Source organism: Ovis canadensis, chromosome 16, assembly GCF_042477335.2.
Source record: "Ovis canadensis isolate MfBH-ARS-UI-01 breed Bighorn chromosome 16, ARS-UI_OviCan_v2, whole genome shotgun sequence".
In the NCBI taxonomy this organism is placed as follows: domain Eukaryota; kingdom Metazoa; phylum Chordata; class Mammalia; order Artiodactyla; family Bovidae; genus Ovis; species Ovis canadensis.
Genome location: NC_091260.1, coordinates 71,792,426 through 71,806,505, shown reverse-complemented (window position 1 = coordinate 71,806,505; position 14,080 = coordinate 71,792,426).

Sequence of the window (14,080 nt, the reverse complement as noted above, 5' to 3'; positions counted from 1 at the left end):
CTTATCACTGGCCACAGGCATTAGTTTTTGTGAAAACCCCCCAGTCAGTAATGTGTTAAAATGGCCCAAGAATAGTAAGGAGTGAGGTGCAGAGGGACGAACTGATTTTAGATGAAAAAATGCCTTTGAAAAACAAAATGGATGCCTAACAGACCTCCTCAGCTTAAGTTAATAAAAGGATAAAAATCTGAACCAGCGCACACCACTTCTGTGCGTGGATTCTGCAGATTCCTTTTTCGAAAGTTGAAGCCCCCTGTGTAACAGTAGTAGACTGCCTAATGCTGAACTCTTAGAAACCCTTCTTGGGGGTCTCTTCTGAGGGGCTGGAGAGAGCAGGAAGCCAGTGCTGAATCGCGCAGTGAAGCGACACAGCGGGCAGCTGATGATCAATGCTTGTAACTGATCCAGGGAATAACTCGGAGCCACGAAAAGCACAAAACTAAACTGGTTTGGCTGCCCCCAGCCCTGGTGGCTGTAAGGGTAGGGTAGGCTCGGCTGTGACCAGAATGGGCGGGGATGTGTGTATGAAGATGCCTGCTTGCTGGTCTGCACTCAAATCACGGTGTTCTGTGTGTGAGGTCACACAGCCTGAGACCCTGCACGTTTGGGAGGGTGGAGGTGAGCTGTCCCTTTTGCCTTTTTTTTTCTCCATGCTAAATTAAAATTTATTACTGGAAATAGTGGAGGATGTTAGTAGTATCATTAAACTCTCCAGAGTGGTCATGAAGTCTGGAGATAACAGATAATTATATTGAAATGTGTTATCAGCAAACCACTTGCTACGTTTATCTCTGTTTCCAGGGGTCTTCCCTGGTGGCTCAGTGGTAAAGAGTCTGCCTGCAGTGCAGGAGATGCAGGTTCAATCCCTGGGGGTCAGGAAGATTCCCTGGAGAAGGAAATGGCCACCTCCTTGCCAAGAAAATTCCATGGACAGAGGAGCCCGGGGGGCTACAGTCCATAGGGGTCACAATAGCATCGGCACACGGCTTGGTGACTGAGGAAGGCGAGGCTGTTGACCTTGTGGCCATCTGTATATTTCCATACCTTGAGTGCTCATTAATAGCCAGGGCTTGTTAATAGAACATTGATGAGAGCTTTGTCTCATTCTTGTTGATTTTTTGGGTGTAGGTGTGGGTCAGGGGTGAAATTGCCAAAACGCAGGTGATCCAGGGAAAGGATCCGGGACTCGAGATGAAACCAGTCTTGGCAGTCTTTTCCCCAGTGCCGGGGTCCAGCCCCGGTGGATCCAGGGTAATTCAAAGGTGGGGACGGAATTGTCGTCCTGGAAAAAAACATTTAATTACAGATATAGAGGGAGATTAGAAACATAGTGTAGTAGGAGAATTAGTGGAGAAAAGAGGCTGAATAACTGGTTTACACGGAATACCAATCACCACCTACATAGGCCACAGGCGTCTTTCCATTCTCCCAAGGGAGAGGAGGCACTGAGGCCTCCCCGGTCCGATCTCAGAAGCCCAGGCAGAATTAGCAGGCTTGGTGAGTACCCACATTTCAGATGGTAATTCAGCCAGGAAAGCAGGGAGCGAGAAAGAAACGACACGGGGGGAATCACTCTTTCTGGAAACTGATCCAATTTCTTTATTTTTCAGGTTTGTTTATATACCTTTTTATACATGGGGATGAATACAGAGTCACGTGGGTGTCAGCAGACCTGACCCTTGTCACAGTCAGGTGCTTCATATAAAATTATACAAAGGTCTTATGAGTTTCATCATCTTTTAGCCATGAGGTCTGCTGACATTTTATGGCCCTTTCTGATACCGGTCAGTTAACCAGACAACTTATTTTTCCAGGGGTGATTTTTTCTTAAATCAGGTGCCACCCTCCAAATAAAGTTGCATTCCTATAGGGTGAGGGTGTAGTGAGTTACAATCAAGAAAGGAATTTACTTAACCTAAGGTTTAACATGATTAATCTTAAAGGTTAATACTTATTTCTCTTATATGTTAGTTATATTCATTATAAGGGCAGGAATGTGGAGATTTAGCAGCAAATATTGGCTCAACAAATGTAAACCCTTCACCAACGTTTTCCTTAAGATCTATTTTGTCTTAAGATAGTGATAAAGTTACATTTTTACATAGCATAGTGATTTATAGTGGTTTATAACAAAGTACAATGATCTATAACAGAAGATTCATTAACTCAAAAGTCTAGTATTGCTAACATCAAAAAACTATATTTCCTTTTCTATATTTCCAAATACATTGATTAATATATTCCCAGGTGCCTAAGGATACGGAGGCCTGATGGCAATCATTGACTCATCAATGAAAAAAGCCCTATGCTAATACTCCAAAGTCTCTGTGCTGTTTATGGTTGAGAGGTTGTCACACAAGCTAGTCTGTCAGCAGAGAGGTTTGACCTGAGACATCCTTGTCACACCCAGGGCAGGGAATTAGCAGTAATTATTGGCACAACAAATGAAAAAAAAAACCCTTCACCAATATAGTTCCTAATTGACCCACTAATACTATACTAATGATCTTCTAACTCCTCAAAAAAGTCTGTATTTAGAAAGTTTTAAAACATCCTGTGCCTCTCATAGTTGGGAGGCTGTAAACAATCACATGCGGCCGGTTGAGCCTGATCAGGCAGGCCAGAGAACCTTCAGAGTTCGTAAATTGAAACACTTGTCATGCCCAGGAATTTTTATTAACTTGGAGCTGCAAGTTAACTCCTCCTAGAGAAATGGCTATGGGGGAGAGCTCCCCGTAAAGTACTCTGATTTGGGGGTAGATGCTCGGGAACAGGGGGTTTCCTGAGGCTTGATCACGCCTCTGTATATGCCAAGCTTCCTTCCTCATGACCTTTGCCATGGGCGGAGTTCCTCACACTGGCTCCCAACAGTTGAGTTCAGTGGTGAACTCCAAAATAATTTTTTTTTTTACTCAAGACCTTTTCTATAAAGAAAAAATGCCGTGACTTGTCTCACAAACGGTGCTAAACTACAGTCCTCCTTACAGGAGCCAGGGCAGTCATGTTGGTTACTTCCGAGAGTTTCAATGTGGGAAGAAAGCCAAAGTGAACGTACGTAGTGAGCTCCCTTCTCTCTTCCATTGTCTGCAAACATGTTTTGGTCTTGCGGCCAGCGTTTTCGCAGCCTCTGACTCTGTTATGAATTTGGAGGGGATACCGACCCCTTGTCTGCCCGTAGCAGCGGTTTTCCTTCGCCATCGGCCGGGCTGCCTAGGGAGGGCAGACAGGAACGCAGTGTAAACCTGGCCTCCTCGTCTGTCTTGATTTGTTTTAGCAGTGTCCGGTTTGCATTCTTAAGATGTCAGCGTTTGTCAAAAACCTCATCTGCTCTGAACACTGTGCCCCTGAGGCTCCCATCGGCCTGGAACCACAGTCCCACCTGCCTCCAAGGTGGAGGTTTCCTCATTGACACGTTGAATCCTCATCTTTACTGTCAGAGGCCAAGCCAACTCTGGTTTTGCTGTCGATCCCCTGTAGCAAGCCTGGCCACGAAGGACTGTAAAAACAAATAACTAAAAATAAAAACTCAGAGAATGAAAACTCGGAAGCCTGGCTGTGTTGCTCTGGTTAAATGCATGACTTTGAGGACCTGGGAGATTGAGGTTTGGTGCTTTAACTTTCCAGCACTGCCAGGACAGACCTGTGATGCCTGACGACCTTTTGGTGCTGAACTCCTAGGACATGATCACTCCCTAAATTAGGTTTTGTCTTGGGCCTGGATTCAGTCAAATAGTCCTATCACCGGCTACTTGGGGAGCTGGGCCAGTTACCCCATTTCCTCGTCTCAGTCCTCACCTCCACACCGCCTGTTCCGTGGTGAGTGGGGGGTGAATCGAGGTGCAAGCCCTTCACGGAGGCTTCAGGTGCATCTCCTAGGCCTGCATGGCAGGGCTGCAGGCACCATCCAGACACAGCCTTGGCTGAGTGTTCGCCAAGGAGAGGCCCGCGGTGTGTGTAGCATTCTTAGGGGTTCAAGAACCATCTAGACTGATGGATGGAAATGTACCCACCTATGCGATTGCAAGAACCTAACACTGTATATGAGTCAGGCGGCCACTGAAAGACTGTCGGCTTTCAAAGGTATTCTGGGGGTTAGAGAATGAGCCGGCCCCTGCCTTCCTGTGAGTCAAAGAACAGTCTACAAAACGGTGCTGTGCTTCTGAAGACCCGCCACTTAGGTGCCAAGCATCCAGAGAGCAGTAGTGCCAGGCTGGTGAGGGGCAGCAAAGGCAATCCCAGGCTGAAAAGTAACAGCAGGCTCTTCTTCCTTCAGTGCCCCGTTCAGTTGGGTAATGAACTAAAGTGAAAGAAAGTGAAAGTCGCTCAGTCGTGTCCAACTCTGGGACCCCATGGACTCTGCAGTCCATGGAATTCTCCAGGCCAGAATACTGGAGTGGGTAGCCTTTTGCTTCTTTGGGGCATCTTCCCAACCCAGGGATCAAACCCAGGTTCCCCACATTGCAGGCAGATTCTTTACCAGCTGAGCCACAAGGGAAGCCCAAGAATACTGGAGTGGGTAGCCTATCCCTTCTCCAGAGGATCTTCCCAACCCAGAAATCGAACTGGGGTTTCTTGCATGGCAGGTGGATTCTTGACCAACTGAGCTCTCAGGGAAGCCCAGTGAACTAAAAGTCTGACGTAAATACACTTCTCCCGCCTCTCCTGTGTCGTGAGACTCGTCTCAATTTCGAGGGCAGTGTTTCAGGCCTGGTTTCTCCATGCCTGCGCCTCCCACCCCCACCCCCCTCATCCCCATGGTGGGAAGTGTGGAGAGAAACAGGGCCCCAGGCTATGGATCCTGGGGACGCCCTCCGGAATTACAGCCATCAAGTGATGAAGCAAGTACCAGCCTTGTTTTGTGTATATAACATGAGAGCGTTTATATGTATATACAGTATTGCCTGGAGGATCCTGTGGACAGAGGAGCCTGGGGGGCTACAGTCCATGGGGTCGCAGGGTTGGACACAACTGAATGCACACAGCACACACAGTTGTGTTCACACTTAGCCTTGCTCCTCGCTTGGAATCTCGGCACTCTTTCTGCAGATTCTCCAAATTGTCTCCCCTTCCCACTCCTCCTACCCCCACCTCTGTTCTGGGCTTGGTGGGAGTGGCCTGGTAGTCACCTTCTGACTTGCTGGCTCTGGAGGGAACCCTCCAGACTCCCGGCCCTCAGCACAGCCCCAGAGGCAAAGCTGATTTGGCTCTGGGGTGGGCCAGCCTGGGGTGACCCTCTCTTTAGCTCCCTCGGGCTGAAGGAGGATGTTTCTGCTGCCTTCTCACCACCTTGCAGCCCCCAGCCCTGCACCCTTGTAAGATCCTCCCAAGAATAGCTGGGAGGTCTGATGATGGTGGTTTTTCATTCTCTGCTACAATTTGGATTATTCAGTAAAGCTGAGGGTTCTGTCTTCCAAGTACCCGTCTACGGCCATCTTCCCCAAATCCAAACGTAATTACAGCAGAAAACGCTGCCATGCTGGGCGCTCCTTGGGGCATCAGAGAGAATGCTGAGAAAATCAAAAGCAAACACACCATGGGCATTGTCTTCCATGTTCGTGGAGATCACATCCTATTTGTGCTAGATGGTGAGGAGTTGTGATACACTCTGAGGTTAAAAAAAAATTCTAGGTAATTAACACCATTGACTATTTCCAGTGTTCTCAGTTATGATAGTGCTATAATGAGCCTTGTCATTCATGAGTCTTTTTATGCATCTCTAAATTGACCCAGTTCAAGGCTCTTCCAACCTTCCCTCAAAAAAGTTTCTGAATTTCACCCTCATCAACTGATCCTGCTTCATTGTCTCTTGGGTGACACTAGGGGTATTTTAACTTTAAACTTTGACCACCTGGCAAGAAAAAAAAAATGAAAAGAGACATTTAATGCTTTTGATGCTCATAATGGTGAACATTTTTCCTAGGTATTTGTGGGTCAGTGGTATTTCTTCCCTGCCTTGCTTTTTTACGTGCTTTGCCCATGACGTGAACCTCTTTGCTAGCTGAGTGTGAGCTTGAAACATCTCGCCAGACTGTCCTCTGTAGAAATGCCGCTGACTGATATTTCACTGCAGAGCAGGAGTGCAAGTTTCTTTAGGCCCTTGCCGACACTGAGCTCCGTCAGACTTTGATCTTTGCTGAGTCGATAGGTGGTCTTTCAGTGTGTGTTCCTTCCCTTGAGGAAGCCCGCTTCCCTTTTGTAGAAGCTGTTCATGGGTCATTTTCTGAGAGCCTTCTGCTCGTGCGCTTTGCCCAGTGGTTATATTTGCTCACTAGGCAGTTGTGTGTGAGAATACTTTTGGCTTTCCCATCTGTATTTCACAGATTAAGGGCTGGGAGCTTCCAGCAGGGAAGTCCAGCATGGGGCTCCCAGGGATCCGTGGCAAGTGACAGGAACTGGCTCAGGTTATCTTAGTTCGTGGAGGGATTGACCTTAGTGACAGAAAGAGGGGATTTGGAGGTGAGAAAGGCTGCAGGAAATAGGGCTGTTATGTGGGGGACAAGGGATCAGAGCATGTTCGGGGGAGGAAGGTGTGAGTGACTTCATTCATTCACCAAAGAATGTCTGCTCTGGGCAGGCTCCTGCCAAAACCAGGGCTGTGAGATGAGCTGGTTCAGGCCTCCTCTCCCCACCCGTCCGGTTCCCTCCTCCCTTACCCTGCCTGCCCCTTGCACAGATCAGCTGGACCGGGTGGGGGGGCGTGTCGGGGTAGAATTGCTCATCACTTCCTGCCCTGTCTGGAGCTGGAGCAGGAGGAAGGAGGCTGGGAGGGAGGATGGTAAGAGATCTCTCTTCATAGTTGCTGTCTTGCACCAGCCTTACTCCCAGGCCTGCCTGGGCTCAGCTCTTGTCCCTTCCTTCCCACACCAGGTGATTCCAGAGATCTTGGAGACCCCTCTGCCCCTAGCTCAGGGCCTCTCCTCGGCCGTTCCTGTGCAGTGGCTGAGGGTCCCTCCCCTGGCCCGCCACTTCCTCCTTTGCAGCTCCAAGAATCCAGTGTCACCTCCAGCCTCTCTTTCTGAGCCCTGTTCACCCCTGTCAGGACCTCAGACACCCCCCTGGGTCAGCTGGTTGATCTGTGCGGGCCAGACCTGGTTCACAGGAAAGACCTTGGCACCTGCTGTCATCAAACGCGGCACGGGCCCCTTCTCCAGTGACTCTCTTCTGTCAGATCTGACCATCCTGGAGGACACCTGTTCACTGAGTGCCCATCATTGTAGGGGCCCATCTCAAGTTCACTGAGTGTCTCCTCTCGAGCCCTGCCCTTAGGCCTAAGGTGTCAAGAGACCTCTCCATCCTCTCCCCCATCACACACGTGTGCACACACACCCCTGAGGGGAGAAAGAGATCAGTGAAATTCTGCACAGAAACCATCTCTACAAATTCTCTCTCTCTCTCTCTTTTTTTTTTTTTTTTTAACAAATTCTCTTTTTAAAATATCTCCTATTGGGCCTTTGATGCCCTCATGGTGAATGAGGGATGAAAGTGGAAACGGGCGTGAGAAGGAGGCGTGGCCTTACGAAGCTTGGAGCCGAGGGCCTGGCCACCATCAGGGGGTCCCTATTTTTTGTTGCTGCTTCTCCATGGGTGTTAGCATCCCCCTTTCTGGCCGGGCCCTTGTTTACTGCATGTCACCCAGACTCAGCATGATGCCCACCCAGGTGAGTGCAGAGTCCTTCTTATGACACCCCCAATGCCTAGTGAGAGAGAGGGAGGGCCAGTCTGGAGGAGCAGGGTGAGGTGGGGTGGGAGGAGGTGGGCAGGCTGCTAGGAACGGTTGTATTCATGGTCCAGGAAGACATGTGAGCTTGGAGAAGGAAAACTATTTTGGAGGCCTTTAGCATCCAGGCCTTAGTTGACCAGGAGCCCCTGAACTAAGCGGTGAGGCTACAGAGGAAGGGAGAGGAGTGAGCAATGCTGGGGGAGAGAGAATCACCAGGGTGAGTGACTTGACTGAGGGAGGGGCGGGACGCAGTGTGGGCTGGTTTCTGGGTGGGTGCTCATGTGATTCATCTAGTCTGCAGACAGCGTGGGAGGGGTGGTGGGGGGAGGGTGCCAAGGTCCCTGGGGGACCCCTCTGAGGATGGGTTGAGTGGTGACTGGACTGCAGGTCTGGAACAAGTCAGGGCTGGCAAAACAGCCCCGGGGATCCCCAGCGTGCCCTTGGAGTTGGAAGCAGGCCCAAGTTAGGTCACCCAAGGCGAGTAGGACTAGATTCCAACTGAGAAGGGAGCAGGTCTGGGGCCTGGGCTGTGGATGCCGCTCCGAGTCTTTTTAAGGAATTAGATGGAGTTAGATAGCTTTGAAGAAACACAGCGGAGAGTGAAGAAGGCAGCTGACGTCTGCACTGTGGCTGCACTGGGGGACGGGCAGAAGTATAGAGCTGAGCTAGGATGTGGCGTTGCCAGGCATGAGGCAGAAATCGCGTTTTGACCCCATCACCCATGAATTGGAGCGTCTGTCCTGACAGGGCCCCGGGACTGGGGGAGACTGGAGCTGACCACAGCCAGCTCTCTTCAGCTATTTACCTTTAAAGCAAGAGAGCCTGGTACAGGAAGCAAATGAAAAGCATTTTAATATGGAGTATAATGTGAAGTTAGATGAGAACTGTTCTATTTGTTCATTCTATTTTTGGTCTTTGAATTCAATGGTTCTGAACCTAAAATGGGCTTCCCCCGTGGCTCTAGTGGTAAAGGACCCAGCTACCAAAGCAGGAGGCCTAAGAAACACAGGTTTGATCTCTAGGTGGGGAAGATCCCCTGGAGGAGGGCATGGCAACCCACTCCAGTGTTCTTGCCTGGAGAATCCCATGGACAGAGGAGCCGTAAGGTCCATAGGGTCACAAGGAGTCAGATGTGACTGAAGCGACTTAGCACACACAAACGTAAGATTAGTCTTTGTTTTGTTCTGTAAAGCTCTAGTAGTTTCTCTCTGTTGAAAGCAGCTGGCATGACGTTCATAGATTTCTTGGCTGGGGCACTTCCAAACTGCTTGGAAGCTCAGCAGACGTGCACCCTCGTCTTCGTGTGCCGCCGTCGACGGCTCTGCAAATCCTGATGTTGCAGTGGATGAGAACTAGAGAAGATCCCGTTCTGTCAGTAGAGCAGAAGAGGCCGATCCAGAGTCACCCAGTAACTTGCCTGGCTCACAGCTGATAAGCAGCAGAGATGGAACTAGGACTCACAGCTCCTCATTTCTTTTGTTCCTTTTGTGCAAAGACCAGTGTACTGAGCTGTGAAATTAGCATGGTATTTACTGGCTTGAGTTGTCCAGGAAGAAGCCTGGAGCTTGTTGGGGGCAGAAGGTAATGAAGACAAGTAGGAACACTAGAAGGGCTTCCCTGCTGGCTCAGTAGTAAAGAACCTGTCTGCCACCGCAGGAGGCACAGGTTCAATCCCTGGGTCAGAAAGATCCCTTGGAGGAGAAAATGGCAGCCATTCCAGTACTGTTGCCTGGGAAATCCCATGGAGAGAGGAACCTGATGGGCTACATAGAGTCCATGGGGTTGCAAAGAGCTGGACATGACTGAGCGACTAAACAACAACCACGTGGACACTAGAGGTCCTCTGCAACGTGCGGGGGATGGGGAGGCAGGGGCTTGCAGGCTGCTGGGAGTGGCTGTGCTGGTTGCGCACTGCAGAACTCTGGGAAGTGTTTACATCATTGCCCAGGGGGAGCCTGAGGCCCGGAGAAGGGAAAGTTTCCTTAGGTGACAAGAACCCCTGAGCTGAGCCAGTGGGACCAGAGAAGATGCAGGCAGAGGGACGGCTGAGCGAGAAACTAGCTGGGAAACTGATCAGGGCTGGGGGACCCCACTGGCAGGGGATGGGGGTCGTGGAGGAGGTTTCTGGGACAGTGATAATGTGATTCACCTGGGGCATCAGGAGAAAGAGTGAGAAGGGGCAGATTTGTCCCTTGTGGCAGGACTGCTCCCCACGGGGAAAACTGACGATGCTTAGGTCAGCACGGCTGCACATCCTGACATCACAGCCTGGAAGGAAGCCACGCTGCATCCCAAGTGTGTGGGTGGAAAGAAGCATGGCCGCTTAGACTTCGTGTCACATTAGAGGCGGTCGTGGGGAAGCATGCTAGAGGTCACACTGAGATCCGGGATTTAACTCAAAGAGGTAAAGAAATAGTAAAGAAAATATGTGATCTCAAGTGAGTTGGTAGCAGGCTAGCATCCTTGCTGATTACAGGCAGATAATAAAGCACGTTCTCAGGACTCCCCCGGTGGTCCAGTGGCTGAGACTCCATGCTCCCAATGCAGGGAGTCCAGGGTTCAATCCCTGGTCAGAGAACTAGATCCTCCCTCAGGCCTCCACTGAGGATCCCACGTGCTGCAGCCAAATAAATAAATATATACATATTTAAAGCAAAATCTCATACTCTACATAATCTTTCCTAGGTTAAAAATATGAGAGCCTTCATTCTTTGAGGTTAAGACGTCAGGGTTGAAAGAAAATTGCTTTACGCATAAAGACTGCTAAGAGCAGGATTCCTTAGATGTGGGCAGAAAGGGTTTTCACCTTCTGTTCCTCCAACGTACTGGCCATCTGGTATCCCCATTCTAGAAGGGGTGGGGAGAAGCCAGGCCTCAGAGAAGAGCTTTCAATATTACTGCCGTGATGGGAAGTAAAAATTCATTTTAATACGGATTAAACTTTGAAGAAATAGGTCATATTTAAATAAGACAGAGTTCGGGGAAATATACCAGTGGGCAGAGGTTTCAGCTACCAAGGCAAAGGGAGAAGTTTGAATATCTCCTGTACTTTTGGCAAAAAAGGGAAATTGTAGTCAGGATTAGGAAACCACATACTCTGGGGTATGTGAACAGACTAATGGTTAGATTAAGAAAATCAAGAAACTGAAAGCAATCTCAATCATATGCCAACCGTTTAAGTTTTACTTAAAGTAAAAATTATTTGAAAGCTATTTGACAGTATATGAGCACAGATTTCCTCCTCTCGCAAAAAAGTACCCCTCCTCCCAAGAAAAGCACATATAAACTCTCTTAACAATGCAAAAACTGACATCTATTTAGTACATACACAGCACTTGTTTAAATGCAACTTATATTTTATACTGACCTCTGCAATCAGTTTTAATCAAAGCTGTGCAAATATTTTAATGAGATTGGTTTCAACAGTTTAAATTAAACCCCCAGTTTTGATAAGAAACTGAAAAGCCTATAAACTGACAGCCACATTTAGAAAAATGACTCCTAGTACATTTTGTTTCATTAAAAAATAATCTGGATTGCTGCTAATGTTCAGATCTGAAACAAAAAAAGAGGTAATTGTATTTTTCCATTGGAGGACCCCATACCATGTTCTACAGCATAGCTCTTACAATAGACTGTTAGATGAGGAAGGAGCTTTAGCAATAATGGCCTGAGCCTCTCATTATCCAGGGGACCAACATGAGGCTGGAGAGGTGTGAGTGGTGTGATCTGGAAGGTCTCGTTAAATGAGCGAGCACAGGCGTGTCAGTGTTGAACAGAATCCCATCTGTGGCTCTGTCAAGATTCCCGAAGCTCTGTGACTGGTTTATTGGTCATTCTAGCTTTAGATACTTGCCTTCTGAGTACATCACTAAGCAAACCAAATAAAGCACGGAATCAGTGTATTTGCCCACAAGCCTTGTGAATGTGGTGCCCCTGGGGGCGTGGCTTGCTTCCAGGTGACTGGTCCATGCGTCAGGGGCTGGGAGGCTAGAGTCGATGTGAACCCTGAACCTCCTTGGTTCCAGCAGGGTGGCTTGAACTTCTTCAGTATCCAGTTCATCCAGACTGTGGGTCCCCCACATTCATGGCCCCACAACTTCAGGGAGCCAGAGTCCACCTGGGCTGGAGTTTTCCACCCCGAAGGCACCCTTTCCTGTCCCTGGCCCATGGTTGATGCACATCTGCCTCTAAATCTTAGTAACGACCGATCTCCAGACATCACTGAATTTCCACGAAGCCAGACAGTTGATGGTAAAAGAATTTTAGCAGGTTTCTCCCCATCTCCCCCTTCTTTAACCTAAGGAATCCATGTATCCTGGAGAGAGAAAGGCATTCTGGCTCTTGTGAGTTTCTGTTTACATATATGGATTGCAGACACCGAGGCCACATCTTGCTAGTAAAGCGCACTTTAGGTTAATCTCCTAATTTAAAAAGAAACACCAAACAGAAACATGAGCTGAAGCCGTGGGTAGCTGACAGCCATTTATAAAAGTGCATGGATCTTACACAGTCTTTCAGAGACCCTGCTTGATTGCAAATGAAGCAGAAAAAAAAATTCTTCTGGAACCCCTTGGACTGAACGAAGATGATTTAAAAAAATTAGAAGACTTCGGACACTCATCTTTGGTGCTCTTCTTTGCTCAGAGTACAAGAGATGATAATAACCAGAGTACAAAAGATGATACTAGCCTCCTGTCTGGAGGAGAAAGTGAAATGTTCAAATGAGATCGCACCATCTCCTCTTCCCTTATGAGATCAGACAGCAAACTGTAATTTGCTACATGTTTTCTGACTTCGGAGTGTTGGTGTGGGCTATTCTGATTATGTAATTACATGTTTATCATTGTGCACATTTAGGTAGTTAATTTTAGACATTTAACCTTTAAAAGGGCAACAGGGTCTTTTTGTGTATTTTTCTTTGATTTTCTCTTGACATCCTGTTTCATGTGTGGTTAGATCAGCTGATGAGCCACGTGATGTTTTGCTGCTCGAAGAACAGAAATAGAGACCCCAGATAACCCCCCTGAAGAGCATCCTGACAGTTCACCAGACATGTTGCTCAAAAACATGCTCTCCTACGCTTCAAATGCTTTTTATGAAAGAGCCTAGTGGGGGCCATGCCTGGGGATGGGTGTCTTGGAAGGGGGCAGGCAGGAGCCTCCTTTCAGGGATGGGCTACACGTGAACCCAGACATCTCAACACTTACAAATTGCCGTGAGCTATAAAGCCTTGCTCCTTGAAATTTTGGTTATATTCTTAAAAAAAAAAAAAAGATTTAGGACTTAGAACGTGATAGCTTCTTTCCTAGACCATGCAGTTTTGATTGATGAAGACTTCATCCTAAGTTTAGAGGTCAGCTCACTTGCAAAGGGGCGTCCCCGGTGGCTCAGGAAACATAAGAGACGTGGGTTTGATTCCTGGGTCAGGAAGATGCTCTGGAGGAGGATATGGCAATCTATTTCAGTATTCTTGCCTGGAGAATCCCATGGACAGAGGAGCCAGGCGGGCTACAGTCCATAGTGTTGCAAAGAGTCGGACATGACTGAAGCGACTGAGCATGCACAGACCTGCAAAAAGGCAGAAACCGTGGCTAATTGGTACAGCACAGTTCATGCTGTGGGCTTCCCTGGTGGCTCAGACGGTAAAGCGTCTGCCTGCAATGCGGGAGACCCGGGTTCAATCCCTGAGTCAGGAAGACCCCCTGGAGAAGGAAACAGCAACCCACTCCAATACTCTTGCCTGGAAAATTCCATGGATGGAGGAGCCTGGTGGGCTACAGTCCATGGGGTTGCAAAGAGTCGGATATGACTAAGCAATTTCACCTAGTTCATGCTGTCTTGGCCACTGGTCTGCATAGTTACAGATGGAGAAAAAAAGTTTTTTTAATATAAGAAAATATTTTTCAAGATAATGTCATTTGATACAACAATATAAATACTTGCTCAGTCTCTCTCGCTTCAGTTTGAAGTAAGAAAAAGAATCCAGTCAGAGAACTATTGCGTGTTTAAACAGATGTGTTTCTGGGAATTAAGGGTACAAAAATGTGCATCTCCCCCTACCCCTTCCTTCCAGAAGACCCCCAAAAGAGGATGAGTCAGGAGGGTAGGAAGCCGTTAACTTTTATGCTTGCTCTAAAGGTGTCATTGAATGACTTTTCTGATGTTAGGGATGTGCAATGATTATCCTAACCTCAAGAGAAACCACACAAGGCTCCTGGGGGAACCACAGAGCTGGCCCCTGGCTGGGAGGTGCCTTGGACTGCTCTAGAGAGCTGGACCAGAGTGGAGTCCTGGGCCTCTCTCCTCATGGGCCTCCTGTCATTATATATTGGGAGAACTCAGGGAGTGATAAACAAA